The sequence below is a fragment of the Pseudophryne corroboree genome, chromosome 6 (assembly GCF_028390025.1).
Source record: "Pseudophryne corroboree isolate aPseCor3 chromosome 6, aPseCor3.hap2, whole genome shotgun sequence".
Taxonomy (NCBI): domain Eukaryota; kingdom Metazoa; phylum Chordata; class Amphibia; order Anura; family Myobatrachidae; genus Pseudophryne; species Pseudophryne corroboree.
In genome coordinates, this window is record NC_086449.1 from 686,867,058 (window position 1) to 686,883,221 (window position 16,164).

Genomic DNA, 16,164 nt, shown 5'->3' on the forward strand with positions numbered 1-16,164 from the left:
GAGTGCTTCCATCCTCATGTGAATCTGAACCACTAACCATGAACATAGGCCAGGGCCTCAGCCGTTCCTTGCCACTCCGTGTCGTAAATGGAATATTGGCAAGTTTACGCTTCTCATCAGATGCTTTTCAATTTTGATTTTTGGGTCATTTTACTGAACTTTTGTTTTTTGGATTTTACATTCTCTCTACTATGACATTGGGCATCGGCCTTGGCAGACGAAGTTGATGGCATTTCATCGTCTCGGCCATGACTAGTGGCAGCAGCTTCAGCACGAGGTGGAAGTTGATCTTGATCTTTCCCTATTTTTGTTCTCCATTTTTTAATGTGTGGAATTATATGCCAGTATCAATAGCAATGGCCTACTATTATATATACTACGCACAACAAAAATGCACCACAGGTATAGAATGTAGATGGATAGTATACTTGATGACACAGAGGTAGGTAAAGCAGTGGCCTTCCGTACCGTACTGCTATATATACTTGTGGTCACTGTGTTAGCAAACTGCAAAACTAAAATGCACCACAGGTATAGAATGTAGATGGATAGTATACTTATTACTTAATGACGACACAGAGGTAGGTACAGCAGTGGCCTTCCGTACCGTACTGCTATATATAGTATACTGGTGGTCGCTGTGTCAGCAAACTGCAAAACTAAAATGCACCACAGGTATAGAATGTAGATGGATAGTATACTTAATGACGACACAGAGGTAGGTACAGCAGTGGCCTTCTGTACCGTACTGCTGTATATAGTATACTGGTGGTCACTGTGTCAGCAAACTGCAAAACTAAAATGCACCACAGGTATAGAATGTAGATGGATAGTATACTTAATGACGACACAGAGGTAGTTACAGCAGTGGCCTTTCGTACCGTACTGCTATATATACTGGTGGTCACTGTGTCAGCAAACTGCAAAACTAAAATGCACCACAGGTATAGAATGTAGATGGATAGTATACTTAATGACGACACAGAGGTAGGTACAGCAGTGGCCTTCTGTACCATACTGCTATATATACTGGTGGTCACTGTGTCAGCAAACTGCAAAACCAAAATGCACCACAGGTATAGAATGTAGATGGATAGTATACTTAATGACGACACAGAGGTAGGTACAGCAGTGGCCTTCTGTACCGTACTGCTATATATAGTATACTGGTGGTCACTGTGTCAGCAAACTGCAAAACTAAAATGCACCACAGGTATAGAATGTAGATGGATAGTATACTTAATGACGACACAGAGGTAGGTACAGCAGTGGCCTACTGTACCGTAATGCTATATATTATATACTGGTGGTCACTAGTCAGCAAAATTCTGCACGGTACTCCTCCTATATAATATTATACTGGTGGTCCCCAGTCCCCACAATAAAGCAGCACACTGAGCACAGATATGGAGTGTTTTTTAGGCAGACAACGCATACTGGTGGTCACTGTCAGCAAAACTCTGCACTGTACTCCTGCTATATAATACAGCTGCTCCCCAGTCCCCACAATTAAGCAGTGTGAGCACAGATATATGCAGCACACTGAGCACAGATAAGGAGCATTTTTTTCAGGCAGAGAACGGATAAAACTGGTGATCACTGATCAGCAAAACTCTGCACTGTACTCCTCCTATATTAATATAAAGCTGCTCCCCAGTCCCCACAATGATATAAATAAGCACAAATATTTGCATCAACTCAACAATGAATAAACGGAGAGGACGCCAGCCACGTCCTCTCCCTAACATTTCTGATGCACGAGTGAAAATGGCGGCGACGCGCGGCTGCTTATATAGAATCCGAATCTCGCGAGAATCCGACTGCGGGATGATGACGTTCGGGCGCGCTCGGGTTAACCGAGCCATACGGGAGAATTCGAGTATGGCTCGGACCTGTGTAAAAAGGGTGAAGTTCGGGGGGTGTTCGGTTTCCGAGAAACCGAACCCGCTCATCACTAAATATATATATATATATATATATATATATATATATATATATAATTTATTAGCACATCTGCATACCCTGGTTTATATGCAGTCCATATTGTGTTTATCAACATTGTTTTTAATCCATCAAGATATTTATCTATATCACTCTTCACACCCACATCACATGTCCCTCTCCTCCCTTTCCTCCTCAGGTTGATGCCGACATAAGAAGATCATCCGCACACCTTTTATCTACATTTATCTCTCCCTCTTAACAACTGCTGCTGCTCTTACATAGTTACTGTACCTCCATATTGGGCAGTTCCGGGTCTCTAATATACATTCGATGAGACCGCCCTACATGGCATCCGCAGCAGTGCTTCCTTGCCAACCGCCCCAACATGACTTGCAGTTTTCTCAACCCGTCTGTCTTCAACTGGTGACGTCATTATGCCGGCACCCCCTGGGTGGCTGCGGGTAAGCTTCTGGCATCTCCCAGAGTGCCCTTTTACATGCTCATATAATTATTTTCAATTTCGCTATGGATAAAAATTTTGCTGAAACCTGACATATTGATAAATTAGAAATATGTGTTGTCTAACATAATATTCTGTCTCTGTAAAATATACCATACAGTACTTTGTCAACTTGCCCAGTGTGTCCAATGGAATCTAGCTCCCCTCACTGTAATATGGCTCTCCATTAAGGCAAACAGCATTCATGTCCCCTCACTCTCCTCCCAAGTGTGGCTCTCACAACTCCATATTGCCTCAATATGCCACGCAGCGGGAGATGCCTGGCGTGAATGATCTGACGGGTCCTGTTAAACTCAGTTTTGGACACCATTTGCTGATGAAAATGCATCTTATACTCATGGCTATGCAAATAACATGCACATGCAGACTTGTTTCCCTGGAAAACACTGTATTGTAGCATTTCGTATGCAGATACAGCTGCAGTCACATACAGGATATAGTCATGCCGCTTATCATTTTAATCAGCAGACTAACATGCATTTTTTGGCAATAGTAAAAGCAAAAAAAGACACTCAACGCTAGAAGATTCTTATGTGACCTGGGGTGCCAAGAGGGTCTCTTTGACATGACTGCAGCAAAGATTTATGAGGACACATTCAGAGGTTAAAGTGAGTCGGAATGGGATGGAACTGCGTTCCGTCATTTCCATTTGGATCCGGCTTACCTAACCCAGGGAGATGACGTCTCCCATAGTTTGGAGGAGCGGGTGGCCAGGGCGAGGGCAGCGGTCCGGAAGCAGGAGCAGGGCTGGTGAGTATTGTGTTTTTTCTTTGCTTTGTTTTTATTTTGTCTGTGTGTAAGTGGTACTACTGGAGGAGAGACCAACTGGGGGCATATCTACTGGGGGGCAAACCAACTGGGGGCATATCTACTGGGGCAAACCAACTGGGGACATAACTATAGGGGGTATAACTACAGTGGGCATATTTACTGGGGGCAGAAATACAGGGGGCAGAACTACTAAGGGCATATCAACTGGGAACAAAACAACTGGGGGCATATCTACTGGTGGCATATCTACTGGGGACAAACCAACTGGGTGCATATCTACTGGGGGCATAACTATAGGGGGCATATCTACTGGGGGCAGAACTACAGGGGCATATCTATGGGGACATAACAATTGGGGGCATAACTATGGGGGCATTACTACTGGGGCAATCTGCACAGGGGCATTTCATAGAGTGCCCCTTATACAGTGCCCCCAGTAGTAGTGCCCCATTACTCCTGGGGACATAAGGGGCACTACTACTGGGGGCACTGTATATGGGGCACCAATCCTATGGGCTTTGTGTATAAGCGGCACTAATGTGTGTCATACCATGAATAAGGGATACTGCTATTGTGCAATTTGAATTAAGGATACTATTGGTTGACCACGCCCCTTTTGAGATCACGCCCCTTTTCAGCAGGTGCGTGCAATTCCTTTATTGCACAAGCGTGGTGGGAGGGTGAGTTCCACCACCTCTCTAGGACCACTTTAAGCACTGGACACATCTGTAAGCCGATTGCATTGAGCAGTCCGCACTCACATTTTCATAATAGTCAAATCATCAAAGCATGCTCTAAGCTAGATTCTAGATGGATCCAGAGAAATACAAGTATATTTAAAGGGGCACTCACCAAAGCATCTTGAGAAGAAAAAAAAAAGAGTTTATTGCTTTCATATCTTCAAAATGTTGACATTTCGGTCAGTAAAGACCTTTGTCAAGACAGATAACAAAGCATCATATTAAGCATAGCACAAATCTGAAAGAAATAGTGTACATACGTATATATATATATATATATATATATATATATATATATATATATATATATATATATTCCATATGTTGAAATGGTTGCCTCGTACCACATGCTGGGAACAGTAGGGCAGGCAGATGTTAACTAGATGAAGCTTTCAGTAACGCAATATACAGTTAATATATCAAGAGACAGCATTGCCATTTATCACACATACTGTAGCTGCCTCATTATTGCTAATAAAACGTGGCAGGATATAAGTTGTGGGATACCCTATCATTTGTGTTCATTTGACAGTATGGTGCATGCTTCTGAAAATGCAATGACTTCTGAAAAAAAAAACAAGATCAAATTTGTGTGGGTACTTCATAAATTAGTGATAACGATGTTGAAATGTTAAGAGTGCAACTGTCAAAAAATGGTCTCAGCACAGGAATGAGAAAACCCTACACACCAAGAGTTAACAAACTTTGGGCATAATGCAGACCTGATCGCTGCTGTTCATTTTCTCACAGCAGTCATTCAGGTCTGAACTGGGCACGTGCCGGCACCGCAGTACAACGGCGCATGCCATACAGCTGACGGTCGTCTCAGCCCTGCGATCGCCTCTGCCTGATTGACAGTCAGAGACGGTCGCTGGGCAGGAGTTGGCAGGCCGCCGGCGTTTGGCCATCGTTTTAGGGGAGCGGTCCGGGCAACCCAGGCGTGCCCGGACCATGCTGGGGGCAGGTGGCTGCGTGATGTCACACGCAGCTGCTGCGACCCGGACAGCGGCGAGTAGCTCCCTGCCAGCGTGCAGGAGCTGCACTGGTAGGGAGTTGCTCTTCAAGTACAAATGCATTGCCGCTGTGCGATGCTTTTGTACTTATGCGGCGGGGTAGGACCAGACATGCGGGGCGGACTAGCTGTAACCATTTAAACTTAAACTATCAATGTTTTGTAATGCTTTACATTTCTTACGATCTCAAATGTGTACAGTGGACTTGAATATGAAATGACACCCAATCTCTACCAATAATCCTTGTCTGCCTCAAATTAATGATTAAATATGTAAATTATTGTTATTATTTCATGGTGAAGTTCTGGACATCATCAAGAAACAAATTAGTTTGTACGGAGTAGAGAATTATTAATCCCAGAACTGTAGGAGGCAAACATTATGTACAACACTGACACTTTGACTAGCATGTTAAACTTAATAGCCTTTAAAACAATGCATTATTATCTATTTTTTATGGTGTTATGGAAAAAAAAAAAACCTTTGTCATGTTAGATTTCAAACACCAATAAGGTAAAATTACCCTCAAATCGCTGTGTATAGAATCATTAGTGTCTGATCTGTGGCAACCATTTTCACATGTCAGATTTCCAATGGGAAATTGCAGTTTATTCTTTAACTCATCAATGTTTTCTTCTTTAATGGTATAACAATGGCAGAGATGACAGACTGAATAAGAAGCAAATCAAATATTTCAGGTGCTAAGGAAATATACAGGATTCTACGTTTTACTTTTTCCGAAAGCTGCAATTGTAGTATCTCAGGTCTTAAAACAGTGCAATACTATGGAATGATAGTTCGCTTTATGTCCCACAGAACATATTTTATCAGTGTGTATTTTTACTTACAGGGAAAGTACAGTGTTACAATGGCCCTCATTCCGAGTTGTTCGCTCGCAAGCTGCTTTTAGCAGCTTTGCACACGCTAAGCCGCCGCCTACTGGGAGTGAATCTTAGCATATCAAAATTGCGAACGAAAGATTAGCAAAATTGCGAATAGACACTTCTTAGCAGTTTCTGAGTAGCTAGAAAAAAGAGAGGAAGATGACCACAAGACGGTCATCTGCCTAAGAAGGCTTACTTTGTGATGCACTCTTTTATTTTGTAATAATTATATAATTAAAACTTAACATTTATTTAATATTGTTATAATATTGTGGCCAAAAATAGACATAAACAACAAATATTGGTCAATATTGACCTGTAGGTATATATAAACAATTAAGGTTTAACTAATAAATATTAATTTTGTATATACCCATACTTATGTTGTAACAATGAAAAGCAAAAAGTGAAAATATATAAATCAATTTTAAAACGGGTTGATAAGCAATCACAGAGATCCTTCCAAAATAATTTATACTGGGTCTCTATTCGATTACCCGATTAGCGGTCCACGTTGTCTCAGTTAATGCACTTCTCCTTTGATTAGGTGAGAAAAGAGAATCATGTCCTCTAATTAGGCAGGAGCAGTGGGTATTAGTTAAATCACAATAAGTGATAACCACCAACACACCTTAGAGCCTTAGAGTATTAATCAAATTACCAAATTGTGATCCAACATCCCAGCCATAAGTCATGGATGTAAATGCACACTGGTTGTCATTTACCAGATGATATAACCGTTTATCAGTATAATCACTGTGTCCTTTAAGCCTGCATATATACTAGAACACAGTAAAACAAATAATTATCGTTGTAATAGATGGATAATAGTGGATGTATTTGGCTGATAAAGGTCAGTGCCAATCAGATCACCTGCCAATATAATGAGGCGAACAAGTGATATCACAATAAATGACTGATTGCGGATACAAATGGCAAAAAATAGGGGGAGGTGGGTTTTTTTTCGCCAATCAAATCACCTATAACAGAGTAATGCCATCAGAGGGTGTTTAAACATTAATCAGCATAAACATTGTACCGTAACGTTTAAATGTGCCAGCCTGTATAAAATCAATCCTTGTTTGGGTCAGGCTGCATAAGTTAAATGCAACAAAACACACCTTCCCAGGTCAATGATCCATACAGTATGTATGCAGATAATCCAATTTATACATATTTAGATGACCATATACATAGAGAGGGTAAACATGTAACTGAATTTCTCTGAGAGGGTGCAGATGTCCCAGCAACTATCGGTCAATTCCCCTTTCTGCTGTCGTCCCATGTGAATCAAATCAGTGAATGGGAACGATGAGAGTTCGGGTCATACCGGTTGTTGGGACAGAAGAAAGAAGTGCGAGTTACTTCTGCTGTCCACAAACCGGACCTCCACTCCCCTGTTGTGTCACCACAGTGCAGGGGCAGCAGGAGACCTATCGTGGATGAGAGAGCCGCTCTGAGTCGTATAGAGAGCGGGTGTGTATCGGCATTAGTGTGTGCACGCTGAGTGCAGCGGACCGCTCACGTGACCAGACGCCGGGTCGGGTTTGAGAATTCCACGCTCCCGGAGACAGTGTACGTCTGGATTACCAATTGATGACGTACGTTTCACCACGGGCTTGTTCACATCAGTGTCTGACAGGTCTGCCAGAGCTGTTTAAATAGCAAAGCTTTTAGTGTCACCGCTTACACTTGTACAGATTAATTAGACTGTAAAGTCCTAATAATTAGGTGAAGTGATGCGATTTCGGTTCTAACATAATGAAATGAATTAAAATCAAATGTCTGACCTTATAAAGTAAATTGGTGATGAGTTAACTGCTAATGTTGCTATTTACAATAGCAGTAATCATTTAGACCATGGGTCTTCATCCTGTGGCCCTCCAGCTGCTGTGAAACTACACATCCCAGCATGCCCTGCCACAGTTTTGCTATTAAGGTATGCTAAAACTGAGGCAGGGCATGCTGGGATATGTAGTTCCACAGCAGCTGGAGGGTCGCAGGTTGAAGACCCATGTTTTAGACGGACAAATAAATTAATTGAAAATTTATTGGATCAATTATCCTGATTGCAAAGTGTGGATATAATTTAAACATAATTTGTATCCATTGAAAGCTGGAGAGGAAATTTAGAAAGTCATGATTGGGGTTAAGCTAAAAGTATATTCCTCCATACGGGATTTAAGAAATATCCTATAGACCAAAGAACAAATAACAGGATCAACTCTAGTCATTAATGGTATAGAGATAATAGTTATACCAAATACTGTCTTCGGTATGTTCAAGTGTTATATTTGTTAATTAGCCATAAATTGTTATAAGTATGTTTAAATGTTACCACAGTAATCTATAGTTATCCTAATGTACAAACCTACGGTATGCTGAGAAGATACCTGGGTCTTTATTTAATTACCCCACTTACTTTACTATTTTAGCAAAGAATAGTAAGAGGGAAAGGAAAAAGAGAAAAAAATATATATATAAATAATAAAAAACGAGAGGTTAGGAGATATGGTGATTAGTTATAATTTTTTTGTACATTATTTAAAAAGGTTTTAACTGTATATAACTAATGTAACGAATTCAAAAAATACTAGTTAGTAACAATATAGGTCTATATGACTCACAAATACTTTTATTGTATATAGGGAAAGAGGGGCCCCATCGAGGCTATTATGCTTACTCTAATCAGATGAAATTACATCTTGAGTATATGAGGAGTGAAAGATCCCTCTAGGGAAAATATATATGGAGTGTGCCCCCAAAAAACCTCAGTGGGAGAGTCAAACCATCCCCCATATAATGAGCATGAAACGTATCCTGGTACCTCCAGTGCGAGAAAGGAGTGGGGATATATCCCATAGGCAGGAGAGTGTGCGTAACTGTTTTACAATCTAATAATGTACTGGCCAAAATTTTATTCTGCTTAGCTTGCTAGTGCCAGTGTGTAGAGACTATGGGTAGATGTACATAATGGCTACTATGCCAATTAATGGCTTGTAAGTTGCTATAGCTGTTTTAGACATACAGAGTAAGGTTATCTAAAGAGGTTCTATAGATTGAGTTGTCTAAATAGATTATATCAATCGAGTCCTGAGATAGTGCCTAATAGCTTGAATTTGTCGTGCTGTATAGAGAGTATATTTATACATACATGTAAACAGTACACTTAATAGATGTTATCAAATATGTCACGTTGGTAAAAAGACACTGTAATTTATACTCTCATTAAGGCCACCCGGGGCAACTGTATTAAGCCTGAAGATCCATTCACTTTCCAGTTTTTGCAGTTCTCTTTCAGAGTCTCCACCTCTGATGCCCATTTTTAGTTTGTCCAGGCAGAAGAATTTGAGTCCATGAGTGGATTTGGAGTGCTGATAATAGAAGTGTCTGGCAACCGTTGTTAATTGCCTAAATCTTGCCAGATCTGATTCCACATTTCTAATGTTGCCCATATGCTCCATAATCCTCACTTTGACCATTCTTGTGGTCATGCCCACATACAACTTCTTGCAGGGACATTGGATGCAATAAATCACATTTGATGATTAACAGTTAGTGAACTCCTCTATCTCAATTTTCTTACCATCCCTATCTCTAATTATGGGACTACTTTCCACACAATCGCAGACCTTGCATTTTCTGCAGGGATAGGTTCCTTTAATTGTAGGTTTCCGCTTGGATGTTTGACAAAAGTGACTTCTCACTAATTTGTCCCTGAGATTGGGTGATCTCTTCCAACTCATTGACACTGATGAGTCAAGATTGGAGGAGAGATCCGGATCGTTAAGGAGTATGGGCCAGTGTTTATTGATAGCATTCTTAATCTCACGCCACTCTTGACAGAAACTGCCTACAAATCTGAGTTTGGGTTTGCCACCTTCCTTTTTTGTTTTTCAATTCTCCTGCTCTCTTGAAAAATTCAGATTTGTAGGCAGTTTCTGTCAAGAGTGGCGTGAGATTAAGAATGCTATCAATAAACACTGGCCCATACTCCTTAACGATCCGGATCTCTCCTCCAATCTTGACTCATCAGTGTCAATGAGTTGGAAGAGATCACCCAATCTCAGGGACAAATTAGTGAGAAGTCACTTTTGTCAAACATCCAAGTGGAAACCTACAATTAAAGGAACCTATCCCTGCAGAAAATGCAAGGTCTGTGATTGTGTGGAAAGTAGTCCCATAATTAGAGATAGGGATGGTAAGAAAATTGAGATAGAGGAGTTCACTAACTGTCAATCATCAAATGTGATTTATTGCATCCAATGTCCCTGCAAGAAGTTGTATGTGGGCATGACCACAAGAAAGGTCAAAGTGAGGATTATGGAGCATATGGGCAACATTAGAAATGTGGAATCAGATCTGGCAAGATTTAGGCAATGAACAACGGTTGCCAGACACTTCTATTATCAGCACTCCAAATCCACTCATGGACTCAAATTCTTCTGCCTGGACAAACTAAAAATGGGCATCAGAGGTGGAGACTCTGAAAGAGAACTGCAAAAACTGGAAAGTGAATAGATCTTCAGGCTTAATACAGTTGCCCCGGGTGGCCTTAATGAGAGTATAAATTACAGTGTCTTTTTACCAACGTGACATATTTGATAACATCTATTAAGTGTACTGTTTACATGTATGTATAAATATACTCTCTATACAGCACGACAAATTCAAGCTATTAGGCACTATCTCAGGACTCGATTGATATAATCTATTTAGACAACTCAATCTATAGAACCTCTTTAGATAACCTTACTCTGTATGTCTAAAACAGCTATAGCAACTTACAAGCCATTAATTGGCATAGTAGCCATTATGTACATCTACCCATAGTCTCTACACACTGGCACTAGCAAGCTAAGCAGAATAAAATTTTGGCCAGTACATTATTAGATTGTAAAACAGTTACGCACACTCTCCTGCCTATGGGATATATCCCCACTCCTTTCTCGCACTGGAGGTACCAGGATACGTTTCATGCTCATTATATGGGGGATGGTTTGACTCTCCCACTGAGGTTTTTTGGGGGCACACTCCATATATATTTTCCCTAGAGGGATCTTTCACTCCTCATATACTCAAGATGTAATTTCATCTGATTAGAGTAAGCATAATAGCCTCGATGGGGCCCCTCTTTCCCTATATACAATAAAAGTATTTGTGAGTCATATAGACCTATATTGTTACTAACTAGTATTTTTTGAATTCGTTACATTAGTTATATACAGTTAAAACCTTTTTAAATAATGTACAAAAAAATTATAACTAATCACCATATCTCCTAACCTCTCGTTTTTTATTATTTATATATATATATTTTTTTTCTCTTTTTCCTTTCCCTCTTACTATTCTTTGCTAAAATAGTAAAGTAAGTGGGGTAATTAAATAAAGACCCAGGTATCTTCTCAGCATACCGTAGGTTTGTACATTAGGATAACTATAGATTACTGTGGTAACATTTAAACATACTTATAACAATTTATGGCTAATTAACAAATATAACACTTGAACATACCGAAGACAGTATTTGGTATAACTATTATCTCTATACCATTAATGACTAGAGTTGATCCTGTTATTTGTTCTTTGGTCTATAGGATATTTCTTAAATCCCGTATGGAGGAATATACTTTTAGCTTAACCCCAATCATGACTTTCTAAATTTCCTCTCCAGCTTTCAATGGATACAAATTATGTTTAAATTATATCCACACTTTGCAATCAGGATAATTGATCCAATAAATTTTCAATTAATTTATTTGTCCGTCTAAATGATTACTGCTATTGTAAATAGCAACATTAGCAGTTAACTCATCACCAATTTACTTTATAAGGTCAGACATTTGATTTTATTTCATTTCATTATGTTAGAACCGAAATCGCATCACTTCACCTAATTATTAGGACTTTACAGTCTAATTAATCTGTACAAGTGTAAGCGGTGACACTAAAAGCTTTGCTATTTAAACAGCTCTGGCAGACCTGTCAGACACTGATGTGAACAAGCCCGTGGTGAAACGTACGTCATCAATTGGTAATCCAGACGTACACTGTCTCCGGGAGCGTGGAATTCTCAAACCCGACCCGGCGTCTGGTCACGTGAGCGGTCCGCTGCACTCAGCGTGCACACACTAATGCCGATACACACCCGCTCTCTATACGACTCAGAGCGGCTCTCTCATCCACGATAGGTCTCCCGCTGCCCCTGCACTGTGGTGACACAACAGGGGAGTGGAGGTCCGGTTTGTGGACAGCAGAAGTAACTCGCACTTCTTTCTTCTGTCCCAACAACCGGTATGACCCGAACTCTCATCGTTCCCATTCACTGATTTGATTCACATGGGACGACAGCAGAAAGGGGAATTGACCGATAGTTGCTGGGACATCTGCACCCTCTCAGAGAAATTCAGTTACATGTTTACCCTCTCTATGTATATGGTCATCTAAATATGTATAAATTGGATTATCTGCATACATACTGTATGGATCATTGACCTGGGAAGGTGTGTTTTGTTGCATTTAACTTATGCAGCCTGACCCAAACAAGGATTGATTTTATACAGGCTGGCACATTTAAACGTTACGGTACAATGTTTATGCTGATTAATGTTTAAACACCCTCTGATGGCATTACTCTGTTATAGGTGATTTGATTGGCGAAAACCCCCCCACCTCCCCCTATTTTTTGCCATTTGTATCCGCAATCAGTCATTTATTGTGATATCACTTGTTCGCCTCATTATATTGGCAGGTGATCTGATTGGCACTGACCTTTATCAGCCAAATACATCCACTATTATCCATCTATTACAACGATAATTATTTGTTTTACTGTGTTCTAGAATATATGCAGGCTTAAAGGACACAGTGATTATATTGATAAACGGTTATATCATCTGGTAAATGACAACCAGTGTGTATTTACATCCATGACTTATGGCTGGGATGTTGGATCACAATTTGGTAATTTGATTAATACTCTAAGGCTCTAAGGTGTGTTGGTGGTTATCACTTATTGTGATTTAACTAATACCCACTGCTCCTGCCTAATTAGAGGACATGATTCTCTTTTCTCACCTAATCAAAGGAGAAGTGCATTAACTGAGACAACGTGGACCGCTAATCGGGTAATCGAATAGAGACCCAGTATAAATTATTTTGGAAGGATCTCTGTGATTGCTTATCAACCCGTTTTAAAATTGATTTATATTTTCACTTTTTGCTTTTCATTGTTACAACATAAGTATGGGTATATACAAAATTAATATTTATTAGTTAAACCTTAATTGTTTATATATACCTACAGGTCAATATTGACCAATATTTGTTGTTTATGTCTATTTTTGGCCACAATATTATAACAATATTAAATAAATGTTAAGTTTTAATTATATAATTATTACAAAATAAAAGAGTGCATCACAAAGTAAGCCTTCTTAGGCAGATGACCGTCTTGTGGTCATCTTCCTCTCTTTTTTCTAGATACTGTATAATGCTTACAGGTGCACCTCCAGCTAAATATAGATGGGTAATGGCAATTTGACCTTTCCAATTTTGACTCCTATTGCTGGTTTTTTGGGTTAATTCATTTTTTCCTATCTTCTGTATATATTAACTGAGCCTGTGCACAGCCATATAGACTATATGTCTTCCCCCGTTCAGTTTCTGAGTAGCTCCAGACTTACTCGGCATCTGCGATCAGTTCAGTGCTTGTCGTTCCTGGTTTGACGTCACAAACACACCCAGCGTTCGCCCAGACACTCCTCCGTTTCTCCAGCCACTCCCGCGTTTTTCCCAGAAACTGTAGCGTTTTTTCACACACTCCCATAAAACGGCCTGTTTCCGCCCAGAAACACCCACTTCCTGTCAATCACACTCCGATCACCAGAACGAAGAAAAAACCTCGTAATGCCGTGAGTAAAACTCCAAACTGCATAGCAAATTTACTTGGCGCAGTCGCAGTGCGGACATTGCGCATGCGCATTAGCGACTAATCGCTCCGTTGCGAGAAAAAAATAACGAGCGAACAACTCGGAATGACCCCCTATGTGCTAGCCGCTTATACAGTACCCACTTAGGAACAATATAATCAAGAAATTACAGTTAATGTGTTGGGTTGTTTAAAACCCAAATATAACTTTACATTTTTATTCAATTGTAACTAAGGGGCTAATTCTGAGTTGATCGCTGCAGAAATTTTGTTAGCAGTAGGACAAAACCATGTGCACTGCAGGGGGGGCAGATATAACATTTGCAGAGAGAGTTAGATTTGGGTGGGTTATTTTGTTTCTGTGCAGGGTAAATACTGTCTGCTTTGTTTTTACACTGCAATTTAGATTGCAGATTGAACACACCACACCAGGGACGTGCAGTCAGGGGAGGCAGTGCCTCCCCTGTCATTTATGATGAAAATAATGCAAGGAAGATACATATGACACATATTATGTGTCATATGTATCTTCGTTATAATACTCTAATCCTTTTGAGACATTAAACTAGAATAGGAGGCACTGCTAGCAGTGCCTCCCGTTGTCAGTGTTAATGGGCAAAAAGTGGGGGGCGGGGCCAAGGACTGGGCTGCAAAAGCCCATTGAAAAAACTACGATACAGCGGCACTAGTAGAAGTACCTCTGGGACAGGGCCTGATGTGATTGGACAACGGATCCAGGGCTGGATCCGCTGGTCCAATCACCCACACGCTGCGGCGTCACTCACCTCCCTCTCCTCCTGTCTTGTCATCGCGGCGCCGCCGGTGCGTTAACCTCCGCGACCCCGCCGGAATGTGTGGTGGCCGCTTGCTGCTGATCCACACCTGGTGGAGGGTCGGAGCCTTCCGCCTCCCTCCCCCGTGTAGTTGTCTCCCCTGCAGCGGCCTGAAGATTACAGAAGCCACCTGCTGCTTCCGCCGCCAAGAGAGGACCTGGAATCACCCTGGAGTCCGGAAGCTGCACGTCTGATCCGAGGTTCGTCTCTCCCTCTCACACTCTCTCTCTCTCTCTCTCTCTCTCTCTCTCTCTCTCTCTCTCTCTCACTCACTCTCACACTCTCCCCCCCCCCCCTCCCTTCTTCCCTCCCTCTATGGTAAATGTATTTTTACTGTCTTTGTTCTTAAGTAGCTCATGTCTGTACTCCTTCCTCCCACTTCTCTTTCTCATCTCTTTCCCATTCCCTGTGTCTTTTTTTGGGTGGGATGTAATAACCTCCCCCGCAGCGTTAAATGCCTTTCTCTACTCTCCCCAGACATCTCGGTAACCTGGCTCCTCCCCGTCCTGGCGCTGCTATTCGCTCCTGTTGTTTCCACGTCACAGCTACCTCTCCGGATGCTGTGATATGAGCACATGCATCGCCAGTGAATACCAAGGCTCAGCGCGGCATCCGCAATGCTGAGTCCTGAGTGGTTGCGGCAGTGAGGAGGTGGTGTATGTGAACAACAAGAAGCGAATAAAATCGCTGGGAAGGGGAGGAGCCAGGTTACCGAGGAGATGTCAGGGGAGCGCAAAGAAAGGCAGTTAACGCTGCCGGAGAGGTTAGCACACCCCGCCCTTTCTCACCTGTTTATTCTCTCTCTCTCTCTCTCTTTCTTTTTTTTTTTTTTTTTTTTTTTACTTTTTTCTCCCCTACAGGTCCCCGTCCCCCTATTGGATTCTACTGGACAAGTGGACGTGATTCTCGTCGTGGGATGTAGGTAAGTATGTGTGAGTTCGTAAGTGTGTTTTACTACATTTTTACTTTCACTGTGTGTGTGTTGTGTTTTTATTTGGGTATTTTTGTTGTTGTGGAACTACAGGTACCAGCGGACCTGTTATTTCCCTGCATGCTGGTACTTGTGGTTCTCCAAGTACCAGCAAGTGGGTGAGGCTTGCTGTGCCTTGTAGTTCCACAACAAAAAACAATATCCTTTTTTATTTATACGCTATCAGCCCGGCACCCACCGCCCAGGGGTGCTGGGGACAGCCTCGGGCTTCACCCCTGGCCCTTGGGTGCCTGGAGGGGGGGACCCCTTGATTTAAGTGGTCCCCACTCCTCCAGGGAACCCTGGCCAGGGGTGAATAGTTGGGGGGGGGGTAATGCCTCGGCCGCAGGGACCAATAAAAAAAGTGTCCCCCGGCTGTGGCATTATCTCTCTGGCTAGTGGAGCCCGGTGCTGGTTTTAAAAATACAGGGGACCCCTACATCTTTTGTCCCCTGTATTTTTGGAACCAGGACCGGACTAAGAACCTGGTGCTGGTTGTCTAAATATGGGGAACCCCTGTCCAATTTTTCCCCCAGTATTTAAACAACCAGGACCAGCT

At 41.6% G+C, this 16,164-nt stretch overlaps 1 protein-coding gene across 3 annotated transcripts in view; it reads left to right on the forward strand.

Annotated features, from left to right (window-relative positions):
- Positions 1 to 16,164, forward strand: part of LOC134933240 (uncharacterized) — a 265,045-nt gene that overhangs the window by 67,390 nt on the left and 181,491 nt on the right. For 2 of the 3 annotated variants that reach the window (XR_010179649.1, XR_010179648.1), the window contains exon 2: positions 2,141 to 2,405. The exons of the other annotated variant lie outside the window; for it this stretch is intronic. The gene's annotated coding sequence lies outside the window, so the exon portion shown is untranslated. The remainder of the gene's footprint in view (positions 1 to 2,140; positions 2,406 to 16,164) is intronic. 3 annotated transcript variants of the gene reach the window in all.